We start from the raw sequence: 15046 nt of genomic DNA, 5'->3' as shown, positions 1-15046 counted from the left end.
AAAACATGATTATGAAAGCTTTAGAGGCTTGATCAGTTTTACAAGAACCCCCCATGTACATGATTTTGGTTTAAAACAATTTTAACTTTTTAAATATGTATTTTGTGAATTGCTTACTATGCTTTTTTGTCCTGCCATAAAATGGTTGCATTATTTATATTGTTTTAAATGGGGTACATTGATTTTATTGGTACACTATCCTAAGATCTCTGGAGAAAGGGCAGGAAATAAATACTGTCCACCTCAAAGCCAGATTAGGTCACAGAGGCCAACCCATCACAAAAATGAAGGCTTAAGGGTAAATGTTGAAAGTGAGCAGATACTGCAAAGAGAGAATGACTAAAGAATTATCTTAAGGATGGCAAATAGCAAGAAATTGTTCCAGCCCTTGTGTCTTCCTCTCAGGAACTTTAGAGTTTCACATACCCAGGTTTCTTATCTGTTGTTACTATACAAAGTCCCAGAATACTTGTAAAGTATCTATACACACAAACGACTGTCTATGTACAAAGAAAATGTGTCCAAATGACATATATTGTTACAGTTCCCCGTACAAAGCTCAATTTGGCCGTACCCGACAAAATGAAAAGGAGCAACAGCTCTAACACAAAAGTTGTTCAAGTCTGGTATTGGTTCCAATACATATAGGCTTCAGGGATACAGTCAATGAAAATATCTTCCAAACAGATGGTTGGTCATGTTGCTGTATACTGGATTGAAGAAAATAATGATGGAGCACCGCTCTCAAAAAAGTCTTCAAAAGTAAAGTCCAAATAAAGTCCCAAGTCTACAGGGGTCCCGGGTATTTTTGACCCTGTTTCAGGGAAAAACCCCTTAAAGGTAGATCACGAAGCTGTAATACTTTATATCACTGAATAACAACAACAACAACAACAACAACAACAACAACAGTATTATCCACCTCTCCCTGTGGCTTGAGGAGGGATACAACATAATTAAAACAAGAGATAAAGCACTATTATCTCTTGTTTTAGGGCCGGGCTGTGGCGCAGCTGTTGAGCAGCTGCCTTAAATCACTCTGACCATGAGGTCATGAGTTCGAGGCCAGCCCGTGGCGGGGTGAGCACCCGTCAATTAAAAATTAAAAATAGCCCCTGCTCGTTGCTGACCTAGCAACCCGAAAGATAGTTGCATCTATCAAGTAGGAGATAAGGTACCACTTATAAAGTGGGAGGCAAGATTAACTAATTTACGACCTGGAATGAGGAAGTGCCGTCAGTGTGGATGATGAAGCAGCTGCTCCCCCCTGTGGCCAGAATCGAACATCCCCTCAGAAGAAGGTTAACTTGCCTCTGCGTGTGTCTCTCAGTCTCTGTTTGATGTGTTTATGGGCATTGAATGTTTGCCCTATGTGTGTTATAATGTGATCCGCCCTGAGTCCCCTTCGGGGTGAGAAGGGCGGAATATAAATACTGTAAATAAATAAATAAATAATAAATATTAAAAGATATGCAACAAGATACACAGAGTTAAAATACAAGTTAAAATCCACTAATAAAATCCAGATTAAAATTCACAACTTAAAATTGACAGCGTAGGCCCACCAGAAGAGATAGGTCTTCAAATGTGTCTTAAATTCCAACAGCTGATGTAGCTGTCAAAGCTCTTCTGGCAGGTCTTTCCACAACCTTGGGGCAGCCGATGGAATGGGCCTCTGGGTGGTAGTTGCCAGTTGGGCCCAAACCATGTAGGGCTTTAAATATCAAAACCAATATGTTTTACTTTGCCCAGAAACTAATTGGCACCCAGTGGAGTGACTTTAGAATAGGTGTAATATGGTCACTCCTGGATGTTCCTGTGATCAATCTGGCTGCTGCATTTTGAACTAATTGAAGTTTCCAGACTTGATACAGAGGTAGCCCATTGTAAAGCACATTGCAGAAGTCCAACTTTGACGTTACCAGTGTGTGCACTATTATCGTTAGGTCCTCCAAATCTAGGAAGGGGCGCAATTGGCAGCTCAGCTGAAGCTGGTAGTAAGCACTCCTTACCGTCACATCTACCTGGGCTGACATTTGGAGAGACAAATCTAGGAGCATTCCCAAGCTCTGAACACAGTCTTTCAGGGGGAGTGTAACCCCATCGGAACTGGTTGACACACCTTCACCCCCAGATTAGGACCTTTAATGGCAAGCACCCCTGTTTTGTCTGGATTCAGTTTCAATTTGTTTTTCCTCATCCAGCCCATTACCTCTTTCAGACATTTGTTTAGAGAAGACACACTATTCTTAGTTAGAGCTGTTTTGGAAGGCATGGAGAAATATATTTGGGTGTTATCACCATGCCTATAGATGATCTCGCCTGGTGGTTTCATGTAAATGTTGAAAAACATTGGGGATAGAATGGCATCTTCTGAGATACCACGTAACAACTCCTTTTTTGAGGAGCAGCTATCCTCAAGCACCACAATTTGGAACCTTCCTGAGACATACGACCACTACTACAGCACAGTGCCTCTGATTCCCAAACCCCCAGGTGTTCCAGAAGGATACCATAGTCGATGGTATCGTAAACCACTGAGAGATCTAAAAGCACCAACTGGGACACACACCCCTTGTCAGTGTTAAGACGGAGATCATGCACTAAAGCAACCATAGTAGTCTCAACTCCGTATCCTGCTCTGAAGCAGGTGTGAAATGTGTCAAGGAAACAAGACTGCCTTCCCAATCACATTACCCCAAAAAAAGAAGGTTAGACATTGGTCTGTAGTTATTAAGATCCAGGGGACCCAGGGAGGGGTTTTTCAGTCGTGGTCTAACTAGTGTAAAATTCCCTTCCCTAAGAGATGCATTGAATTTGCTGTATTTGAAATCTCATTGCATCTCCTTCCTGGATGACTAGACAAGAAGGACAGGGATCAAGAAAGCAAGCTATCTTCCTTTCTTGCCCCAGCAGTTTGTTCACATCAACAGTACTCACTAATTTAAACTGATTCAGTGTAATCCCACTCACAGAGTTGATGGACACCTTGTTGTTGAATTCTGCTCCAATTACAGCATCTAAGTCAGCTCTGTGTGGGAGACTATCTGTGAAAAGATTATTAAAGGCATCACAGTGAGCTACTGAAGGTTTTAGCAATGGGCTAAAAGGGGAGAGCACTGGGTTAAGCCTCTCACCACTCTGAACAACTCACCTGGTTGTGAATCTGCAGGCACAATATGTCCAGAGAAGAAAGCTTTCTTTGCTGCACATATTGCCACTTTATATAGATGTCCTCTATATTGTGTCCTGTTGCATAAAAGTTGAGTTTTCTGCCATCTGTGCACTAGTCATCATTATATTATGCACCACCCAACTGGTACACCAGGGACTTTAATAATGGCTTTGAATATCTCCAGTAAGAAAATATAATCCTCGTTAATCTTTACAAAAGACTCTAATGGGAAAATTAGATAAATGTATTTAGACTGAATATCTCTACATTGAATAATGAAAACTTTATAGTGATATTTATAGCATAGTTTGACTTTTACTGGAGTCATTTCTCAAGAAGGGTTTAGAATCATAGAATCATAGAATAGTAGAGTTGGAAGAGACCTCATGGGCCATCCAGTCCAACCCACTGCCAAGAAGCAGGAAATCGCATTCAAAGCACCCCTGACAGATGGCCATCCAGCCTCTGTTTAAAAGCCTCCAAAGAAGGAGCCTCCACCACAGTCCGGGGGAGAGAGTTCCACTGTCTAACAGCCCTCACAGTGAGGAAGTTCTTCCTGATGTTCAGGTGGAATCTCCTTTCCTGTAGGCTTTGGAGTAGAGTCTTCCAAATTACAGTTTATTTCAGAATTGGGAAAGAATACATTGTACTTCTCTAGCTGGAAAGCCATTAAAATTTAAATTTAAAAACTTGAAAACAAATAATTTCTTTAATGCCCATGTAAAGAATTATTTTATATATTTTGGCAGTTGGCCATCTATTTGATTTGGTATTTTTGCCAGACTTTAACATCCATCAATGAAGAAGGCTTTCTGATTAATTAAAGCTGCAGTCCTAAACATATTTACCTTAAAATAAATCCCTTTACCCCCAAGCAGGTATGCAGATGTTTGATCTTTCAGTCAGTCTGGTGGTTCTTTTTCTTTATTCAGGAAACAATTTACTGTCTAGGGAAGAATTCAGCTGAGATATTTTTACACCTAGTCATTTTGCAGTTAGTGGAGGGAAAAAAAAGAACACCCAAAAGCAGGTTTTAGAGTGTTTACAATGTCTGGCTACCTGCCAGTTTGTAAAGACAAGAGCTCTTGTGAGTTTTACAACAAACATTTCACAATTCCTCCATCTCATGTCAGGAAGAGGGGAGGGTTCTCTTGCACCAAAGGGTGTTCTGTTTCTGTCTGTGACTATTTAAATATACATTGCGGAGACTAGATTTATCATTTCTGTTTCTAAAGATAGACCTAGTATGTGCTCTAAAGGAGGAGGAGGAGGAGAAGTGGGGTTAGTATTGAAAAATGAGGCAAGAAAGTGCAGAGACAGCTTGCTGAGCTCTTTTCATAGATATCAGAGTTCCAAACTTTTCACACAATTATTTCTTTGGGAATATCTATTGATTTGCTATTTCAGAGACCACAAGCAAAGTTTCTGTGGGACGACAAACTTGTAATACACTTTCCCTCCCCACATGCATGATATAATCCTATCTTCAACTAGACACAGTCTCATAAGTCATGAAATAGGTTTTTATTTTATTTCTGAAATTATTATTATTATTTATTGCATTTCCATACGATTTTTCTCACCCCTGGGTGGACTCAAAGTGGTTCACAATGTACTAAATGGCAAAATTCAATGCCCCACATATATAAAAATACATCACATATCTAAAGTAGCATACAACTATGGATTAAAACCATTAAAACTATAAAACATCAGACAAAGACATAAAACATTTCAGATATTGTAGACATTACATTGACCCCGAGATTGTCATTTGACTACCTCATTATTGCTATCACTCCCTGAATGCTTGCTTGAATAGCAAAGTTTAAGTTGTTTCCTAAATGCCAGGAAGGAGGGGGGCGATCTAATTTCACTGGGAAGGGAGTTCTACAGCCGAGGGGCCACCACTGAGAAGACCCTGTCTCTTGTTTCCACCAATCGCACCTGCAAGGAACTCCTCAGCCAATCTTAGTGTTCTAACTGGCTCATAGAGGGAGATACATTCAGACAGGTAAGCTGGACCAGAACCATTTAGGTATTTGTAGGCTAAAGCCAGCACTTTGAATTGTGCTCGGGAGCAGACTGGCAGCCAGTGGAGCTGATGCAACAGGGGGGTGGTATGCTCTCTGTATGTTGCTCCAGTAAGAAACCTGGCTGTAGCCCGTTGGACTACTTGAAGCTTCTGAACAGTCTTCAAAGGCAACTCCATGTAGAGCTCGTTGCGGTAGTCTATTTGAGATGTAAAAAGAGCATGGACCACCGCAGTCAAATCTGACTTCCCAAGGTACAGACGCAGCTGGTGCACAAGTTTTAATTATGTGAATGTTCCTCTGGCCATTGCCGAAACTTGAGGTTTCAGGCTCAATGATGAGCATGGAGAAGTTGAAACTACATATGTTTGCTTCATCTTCTAACATCTCAGATATTTAAAGATGATTATCAGGTCACCTCACACTCTTTTCTTCTTCATGTCAAGCATACCAACTTCTTAAGTCTTTCGTTATGAGACTTGGACCCTCAACCTTAGGTCATCTTGGTCAACTTTCTCTTGCCACCTTCCAACTTATCAATCTCTTTCTTGACCTGTGATGCCAAGAACTGGACACATTATTCTGGGTGATATCTCACCAAAGTTGAGTGGCTCTATAACTCCCCTGATCATGTCTCCTCCAGGATTGAGAACAATTAGTGAATGTTCCCTGGATTTATTTGGTCAACCAATTTCAAAATTATAATTACAGCAGCACTTCCCAGCCTGCATTTGTCCAGCTTGTTTGCAGGAATATCATGGTGAACCTTGTCAAAAGTTATTGAAACCAAAGTATACTATGTACAGAGCAAAACTTGGCTACATGCCACAATGTGTGATTTAGCCCATAGTTTAGCATATATCCAAACTCAGCTATGATTTAATCTTTGTTCCAAGTGTGAGGCTGCCCTTACCTTTAAAACATATCATTGTGTTTTTCTAACATGACATTCTTCTATTTTAGTCATCTTAGCAGGGCATCCACACCCAGGACATGGTCCCCTCCCTTCCTCATAGTCTTCTTTCCTTTTCAGTTTCACCTACACTCTTTCTTCCATTCCCTTCACTTTCTCCTTTCTAACATGTTATCAGTCATAGGTAATTACCTGTGGTTATCTAGATCTTTTACTTCTTGAGACTATTCCCACCATCAGTACCTGCCTCTGGCACCAACCTTTAAAAAGAACACTAAAGTTTATGACTCCAAGAAAAGCACATTATTTCTCCCTTTTTTTCTTTTTCTTTTTTTTTGCTTAGCTGAGTGGTTATTCTAAATTCTCAGTGACCTGATATTTATTAGAGTTAAGAATGCTCTACAGCTTTCACTTTGGTGTGCTTGAATCTTGGTCTCTGGTTGTATTTTAGGTTTCCTCAACTCTGTATATGAAGGGTTTTTTTTTACTCTTCCAAAATAAATAGCGACTTAAACACCAGTGATGTTTTCTGGCTAGAATGCTTTGCTTCTATGTGGGAGATGCAAATTCATATTCTTGGAGAAGCATGTAACTCACAGTATGACTTTGGGCAAATCATAAATGAAGTCCTGATTTCCTTAGGAAGAAACATGGTTTCAGATGAGATCTTATTAGAGTATCACTCTGCTGCCGCCACCACCCCCCTCAAATTTTGTAGGGTCTTCTAATGATGTCCTCCATTGATTATACTCCCTTGCAATGCCTTCTCAAAGCATTCCTATGTTTGGGTAAAAGAAAATACAAATACTTTCATAGATCTCATGTTAGTACAGCTCCTGCCCCCAAATGTTTCATTCAGAGACTTCCTGGGGGCTCCATGAGTGATCCTTCTAAACGCATTCCTAGTCGGTGATGAAGAACAGAATATCACATCTACCGCAGAACTGTTTGTGTGCTATTCCAGACTTTGAGTATGAACTTTTAACCTTTCTAAACTCCCATCATTATTGTGCAGGTTCAACTTCTATATGTTTAAATCTTTATTACTTGGATTGCTCCATGGAAGGTTGGCATCTTTACAAAATGGTTTAGTTAGGTTTCCCTCCAAGAGATCCGGTCTCAAATTGATAGTGCAGTATTGTTTTACATTTGTACTTGAGACCAAATTACTTTTATATAGCATGACCTGTGAAGGTAAACATGGATTAATTCTCTGTGCTTTTTGTCCTTTTCAAGCTAGGTGTAAGCAAGGATATGGGCTTTTTGTAACTGCTGCTCATGTATATTTTAAAGAAGTAAGTGCTGAAGGAGTCTAGGTATTCTCCTGATTTATGGTACATCCCCAATCCATGCTATACATCTGTTTTGTTCCCAAGTACATAACTGAAAGCAAGAATTAGCACTTCATTTTCTTTGGCTAATTTACTATGTTTTGGCCTCAGGTACCTCATTAAATTTCATGGGAGAAAAATAAGATGGCCACAGTACTTCAAAAAGAAAAAAAGAAAAGACAATCTTAATTGCATAAAGGACAGACATTAAATACAGAGGTTGCTGAAATAGCAAATGGATAGGTCTTTTTTTAGAAAATAATAGAATGGATAGCAGCTTGTAAAAATCCACCATTTGCTCTGTGGTACCTGAAAACAGCAAAATGCATTTTTATAAATATTTGGCATTTTTCTCTGTTCCAAAAAATTTGAACACCACAACACTGGGGGGGGGGGGGGGGAGTTCATCCAAATTGTCAATGTTTACATTGATAAGTTGAACATGATGGTTGAGAAACAGCCTTGGCCTTAATTCTGTTTAATGCCTAATTTGTGCTTGTTGGCCTTTATTTATTTGAACAAACTCTTTAGATAAGCCCATACAGACTCATGCACCCCAGAGTTCACCAAACCTTCCAGAGCTGACCTTGCATGTCAACAAAAATATCTAAATTCTTGTCTTTACAAAGTAAAGACCAGTGGATACCAGTAGCTCTGAAGAATGTGCTGATGTTAGGTTATGCAAGAGCATAAGACATATCATACTACAAAAGCAACCTGAAGTGCATGGACAGGTAAAGAGGATTCCTTTAAGTTCAGGAGGAATTACCCATATTTCCGAGTGAAACCTAGAAACACCCATGAAGCAGATAATTTAGCCTACAAGTGGCAATATCAGTTTATTTTAAAAATAATTAATAAAGTAATTCAGAGGCCTAAGATATCCCTACACTAAAAAAACAAAAGTTTATTCTGTTCTGAACTCCATTTTACAATCTTGGACATCTGGTGATTGTTCGCAGGATGGGCACAATGTATTGTTGAAGGCTTTCATGGCCGGAATTACTGGGTTGCTGTGAGTCTTTTGGGCTGTATGGCCATGTTCCAGAAGCTTTCTCTCCTGACGTTTTGCCCACATCTATGGCAGGCATCTTCAGAAGTTGTGAGGATACCTCGCAACCTCTGAGGATGCCTGCCATAGATGTGGGGGAAATGTCATGAGAGAAAGCTTCTGGAACAAGGCCATACAGCCCAAAAGACTCACAGCAACCCAGGATGGGCACAATTTAGGATATAATCCTAAGCATTAGGAGAACAGGCCTAGTCCTCTCCCAGGCTTGTACATTCCTTCTCTCCCTCTTGCATCGTGGCTAGTTTTCTACCACAATTTCCTGTGCCATCTCAACCAAACAAAGGTGGCTTATTTTAATCAACCATGGTTAAGTTCAAATACTAAAAAGGCCTTCAAGTTATTCCTGATTTATGGGCTGGATCTACACAGCCACATAATACAGTTTGAATCTGATTAGTGTATACCAGGCATGGGCAAACTTCGGCCCTCCCGGCATTTTGGACTTCAGCTCTCACAATTCTTAACACTTGGTAGGCTGTTAGGAATTGTGGGAGTTGAAATCCAAAACACCTGGAGGTCTGAAGTTTGCCAGTGCCTGGTGTATACCTATATAATGCAGTTTAGGGCAGTTAAACTGCATTATACATCCAGCCATGGTGACCCCAAGGTCAATCTATCATGATATTTGTTGGCAGGATTTATTTGCCTATGCCTTACTCTAAACTCCTTGCTCCAAAAAATACATTTTTGATTTCAATAATTCTAAAACATGGCTTCGTGTGGCATCCAAGACAGCTAGTGGGTCAGATTGACAAAAGGCACCTAAATGTATATGACCTTCTTTTCTCCTGTATGTAAAATTAATGTAAAACTAATTTCATTAGTTGGTTTAGTTGTGATTGTGAAATAAAACATCTAGCTTTAAAATAGATATCTCCATAGAATCATAGAATCATAGAATAGTAGAGTTGGAAGAGACCACATGGGCCATCTAGTCCAACCCCCTGCTAAGAAGCAGGAAATCGCATTCAAAGCACCTGTTTTGATTGAACGCCTATACATTATACCATGCAAATGTCTTTATTTTGATCATCTTTATACTTTATTATGACCACATCTTTGCCATTTTGGGCATGCCCACAAATTGTTTCTGGTTTCTTGATACTACTCATCCTTCCAGTCAACCCAGCCTGACCAAGCTTGCTTACATGGCTATATATACCTTCTATGCAATTATAGCAAAGTATCAAATAGCTGTATTTACTTTGGGTTGGTCTTTGAAAATTGAAGTTGGTAACAGAATGAAACAATAGTTTGCTTCTACCCCATAATCACTTCATTTGGTTAGAAGAGGAGACTCTAGTTACCAATTCATGTTGCCATCCTGTTCACCATCTCTTGCTTGAGATCAACTTGCATTGACATCTTGTCAATACAAGTTTATCTGTGTCAGCTTGACAAACAGTGCTGAGTTAATTGGTAGCATGGGATAAACACAACCAACATTTTTAGACTCTCTTTGACCAGGTTTATCTCCTTTGAATAGTTTTAGACAAGGAACAGGCACATTCAAATCTGATGAATCCAACTTTTTTCAATTTTTAAGGAACTTTTCCAAGCCTAGAACTGAAAAGAGTCTTTTGTTTGTTCCAACATAGGGATCGTAAGATGACGCTTGATATTTTATTCATTTTTTTCTCTATGAGATGAAGTCTTGTCTTGAGGTAAACACAGCGCTGGGATTTTTCTCATCTGTCATCTGCTGAATTTTTTATAAGCCTGTTATGTGTTGAACTGTCAAGCTTACCGTTGCTCTTTGCATGCTTAAACAGGCCTATGTTTACAGTCCAAGTGGAAGGCTGTTGTAAGGGGACACTGAATAATTGCGTAAATTAGTGGTCTCTAGGGTATCGAACGCCAAATTACTATTTACATGCAAAATATTTAATAAAGTGAACGGAGTGAGTCTCTTGAAATGCAGATTGGAATAAAACTCTCACTGTTAACACGTATCTCTCATTGAATATGAGTAGATTCCTATCTCTTGCAGACTTGTGTATTAATATACATCATATTGGAGGTGGAATTGGAAATGAAAGAGTCATATGGAGTTGATTTCCCCTCTCCTTGAATCTTTACATAAGTACATAGTCACATGAAAGCTACCCAGAGGCCCATGATGCAAACAAATTGTTTCCATAGATATGACTAAACCGAACCTACATGGCAGTCATGTATATGTATACATGTATATGCAAGTGTATCTAATTTGCCAGGCATATAAACAAGTGTAAATGTATTCATTCATCACATGAGACAGTGTATAATGTATATATTGTGCATTGAGATTTGGGGCTTCTACTTGGAACCAGTATTTATTATGAAGGGGACTCAGGGCGGATCACATTACACATATAAGGCAAACATTCAATGCCTTAACATAGAACAAAGACAAAGACAAACGCAGGCTCCGAGCTGGCCTCGAACTCATGACCTCTTGGTCAGAGTGATTTGTTGCAGCTGGCTGCAGCTGGCTGCTCAACAGCCTGTGCCACAGCCCGGGCCCAGTACTAGGAAAACGCCACCTTATTAGACTTTAAATCCTTAGGTTATACTGGCTGGGAGATGTTGGGCATTAGAGTTCTAAAAGTAACTTTCTTAAATACTTTCTGGAAGTTATACTGGGTTTCCACAAATTTCCTTAATATGGGAGTTTGTGGGAGAATAGGACTTCAGTTGAGACTTTTATGAATAATATTTGCCATAAATAAATTGTGGCACTTATATGTGGTTTCATCAAATATGGGTTCTGTTTTTTAAAATATTTGAACTAAATGATACAAAATTTCATTGTAAACATGGAATTCTTTGTGAGTAATGTTGTGACTGCGCCTTCGGGGATTATGGTTGATGGTGATGGAATTCGAAGAGGAAGAAAAAAACCCTCGTGATGAGGGTTCACTGGAGGAGTTGCGCAGGAAGCGACTTAGAGAGCTATATGGGGGATCTTCTGAGGAAGATTCAGATGGGGAGATGGATGCTGAGGAACAGGTGGTGGCTGGGGAAGCGGGCACTGAATGGGCACAGCCACCGGAGATGTCTGGGGATTTGGGGCCTATGGATACTTCTGAACCTGGGGTTTCTGCAGGAGCTGATCCCAATTGGGATGCTTGGAGAAGGGAGGATGGTTCTTTAAGTGTTCATGGGGCTAAGTGTGGGCAGGATGATTGGGACTCCGACGAATTGCTAGGTACTCCAGATCCACGAGCTCTAGCTGTGTGGAGTTCAGACTCTGAGTAGATTTGGGACACCTGGTGTTTGGGTGTGAGTGTTTGGTCACCCAGGAGGAAGGGGAATAAAATGGGAATGTTTGGCCACTGCACTTTGCGTGTGGCAAGGTGTTGCTGAGGCGCCATTGGGATCTCTGTGTTTCTATGAAGACTGGACTTGGACTATGATTTGAATCTGCTGATATCACCTAGCTTGGCTCTCGCTGTGTCTTATCGTGGACCTGTTTTGGATGACTGCACCCTCTTCGGACTTTGGATTGAATTTGACCTGGCTTCTGTCTACTCCCTCTGACTGACGGCTACTCCCAGCTTCTGACTATCAGTTTGTCTTTCGGAATTTCTGCTGCCTCCTGACCTGACCTTGGATTCTTCTGACGACGACTATTCATCATCCCTTTGAGGCTTTCGGCTTATCTGCACCGTGGAAGCAGCTTTATTGCTTTTCTAGTTTGTTTATTTTCCAGCAATTAACTCTATTTGTTTTCCAAAGCTGAATTAAAGCGTTATTTAGTTTTTTATTGAATGCCAGCATGGGAAATTAGCATGACTCGTTTTTGAGTTATTATTGTCCAATCTACTCTCGAAACACTGAAAAGTGAAGTGTTTCAAGGATATTTCCTGTGTTTATGTTATTTTCTGGCTTATCTTCGGAATAAGCTCTGTTTTGTATGTTAACTGGCGTCTGACTCTTGACAAGTAAGGTCCTCTGTCTTTCTATTTCACATTTGGTATATTGAAAAATGAATGTGTAACATATTATATACTATAATTCTCCTACCGGCATTGCTAAATTTTAAATCTACATGACCCTTCATGAAAAGCAGTTACAGAGCACTCCAAGGACATATGCAAATGTGAATGCTAGGACAGTTTTCCTTATAGTAGCTTGAGGCATTGACTTTTGTAACAAGGATTACGTATATAAGCAGGTTTTCTTTAAGGTCCCGTTTTTAGGTAGAGATCTTTTTCACTTTAAGAGCTATGATGCAAGGAGACGTTGAACTGATAAGTTTGTCACTAAAAGCAAGGTCTAAAATGTCATGGAGCTATTAAGGACCTACGTGTGTCTCTTGTCAGAGTAAGATTTGTCAGACTATATTCTGTGGATTGTTAATGGCATTTTGTTGTTCATATCTTGTTTTTTTAATGATCCTCCCACATTTGTAAGCAAACTTTCAGAGTCTTTAAGGCACATGGCGTATTGTTTATGGGGAAGCTCACTTGCTTGAACTTCTCTTATTTCCAGAAAGTAGAATTAGCAAAGGGCAAGATAAGGGGCAGAATGGTTTGAGCACTGGACTATGACTGGAGACCAAGATTTGAATCTATGCTCTCAGGCAAGCAAACTCAGTGGTTGAACTTGGGCAAGTCACATTATCTCAGCTTCAGAGGGAGACAAAGGCAAGCCTCCTATGAATAAATATTGCCAAGAAAACCCTGTGATGGGTTCACTATATGGAGAAATCAACTTGAAGAAGGCACACATCAAAGATTAGAAGCGTGGGTATGTGGAAATATTGGTATGCTAGAACATGCACCTGTGACAACAAAAGAGTCTGAAAGAATAAAGATATGTCTAGAGCAAAAGAACACTTCCATTTCTGCCGAGCTTTTCACAGGATATCAAAAAAACCCACATAAATATTTCACATCTAACTCGGGTACAACACCTTTTTAAAACATCACAGGCTGGGAACTAAACTATTGTGAAAAATGCAGTTGTGTAATTCTAGCCTTACCTATGTCAGAGAAAGCTGAGAACAGACTTCCTGACTCCTAAATGTCCTTCTCCGTTCATATTTCTTTTTCCCTTTTCAGAACTATTTTCTGAAAATAAGATTGTGACATTATACATGAGCATGCACAGGTTCCCATGGAACCCTCTCACCATTGTCTTGAGTTTAAAATGATGTGTGCTTGGATTGATGCCAACAAACTACATGATCCCCGGGGCTGTTTATGTGTCAGCGTATAGAATTTGTAAATGTACACCTATTTCCTTTTTCTAAAGTTGTGCCATCATGTCTCCTTCTGCTGGGAATAGGAAACTCCTGTACCCAAAACAGTAACATGGAAACTCCTGCCTTGAGAAGTGAGGACTCCCCCACTGGTCCACCTCCTGAAGCTGGGGCTACCTTGTGAATGTTCACATGGTCCCAGTTTTTGGCAGCCAAATGCAAACCTGGAGTGGGGGGCTGCAATTTTTCCACTTTTGTGGGATTCCTGCACTTCTAGCCCTCATTAAAGTGAGGGCTGACTATACTTCAGATTACAGTAGACAGCATATTAGTAGACCTTGGATCAAAGAAGCCTGGGTAACTATTTCCATTCAGCCATAGAACATAATTTTAATTCTTTTTCTCTGTACTCCATCCCATGATATTTATTCCTTTCAATGTGGTGCAGTGGTTGAGTGCTGGACTGAGCACATCCTATGGTGCCTCTCCAAGTGTTTCTATCCACTTAAAGCACAAAGTTCAATGGAGGCCATCAAACGACGCAAGATTGTTCCATTAGTTCCCCATTAGAGCCCGATTCTTAAGTTTGTAGAAACACAAGGATTTTTAAAATGCTTGCGAAATCGACTCCAGATGGTTCCCTGTGCATAGAGATGGTTTACAATGGTGGAATTCAGGTGTGATGGAAATTGTTTTCCTTTCCCGTGTTCTTTTTCTTTTGTGACATTATCCTGTGGGTGGTCCTTAAATACACCCCAAAAATACAGTTATCACCATTACTGTAAGGATAGCAGACAAAACAATACATTTATATTAATTTTATTTTTTATTAATGGGCATTTGCAATGACAAAGTAAAGATACTTTGCTGTATAGAAATTGAGAAGTTCTCTTTTTTTAAAAAAGTGTGATGGCAAAGCCAATGGATGATTTCTGTAGAAACAGGAGAAGGAAGCCACAGAAAACACTACACGAAGAAGATGATTTCCCCTGATCCACCCCACTCCACCCCATGGCACGAAGTCCTACGACTCAAGTAGACAACATTTGAATACCCAATCAGCCCTGGAAATCCACTGAGTGATCTTGAGCAAGTCCAGTATCTCACTCTTAGAGGAAGACAGTGACTAATTTCCTCTGAATAAACCTTGCCAGTAAAGCCCTATGATAGTATTGCCATAAATTAGAATTACATAAAATATGAATGATGAAATTTTATTTCAAGACACTGTTATCTTTATGCCCAGATATAAGTGGTGCCAACTTTTGAGTTCTACAATGGGGCTGGGACAAGGAGTAGAATTACACAGGAAGTAGAAAGGAAACTTAGCAAGC

The 15046-nt window shown here is 40.0% G+C and overlaps 1 protein-coding gene across 2 annotated transcripts in view; it reads left to right on the top strand.

Annotated features, from left to right (window-relative positions):
• Positions 1 to 15046, top strand: part of frmd4b (FERM domain containing 4B) — a 285193-nt gene that overhangs the window by 149917 nt on the left and 120230 nt on the right. The window lies entirely within an intron of this gene.

The sequence above is a fragment of the Anolis carolinensis genome, chromosome 2 (genome assembly GCF_035594765.1).
Source record: "Anolis carolinensis isolate JA03-04 chromosome 2, rAnoCar3.1.pri, whole genome shotgun sequence".
Taxonomy (NCBI): Eukaryota; Metazoa; Chordata; class Lepidosauria; order Squamata; family Dactyloidae; genus Anolis; species Anolis carolinensis.
The sequence above is the reverse complement of the archived record's forward strand: the minus strand, read 5'-3'. Positions and strand labels throughout refer to the sequence as shown.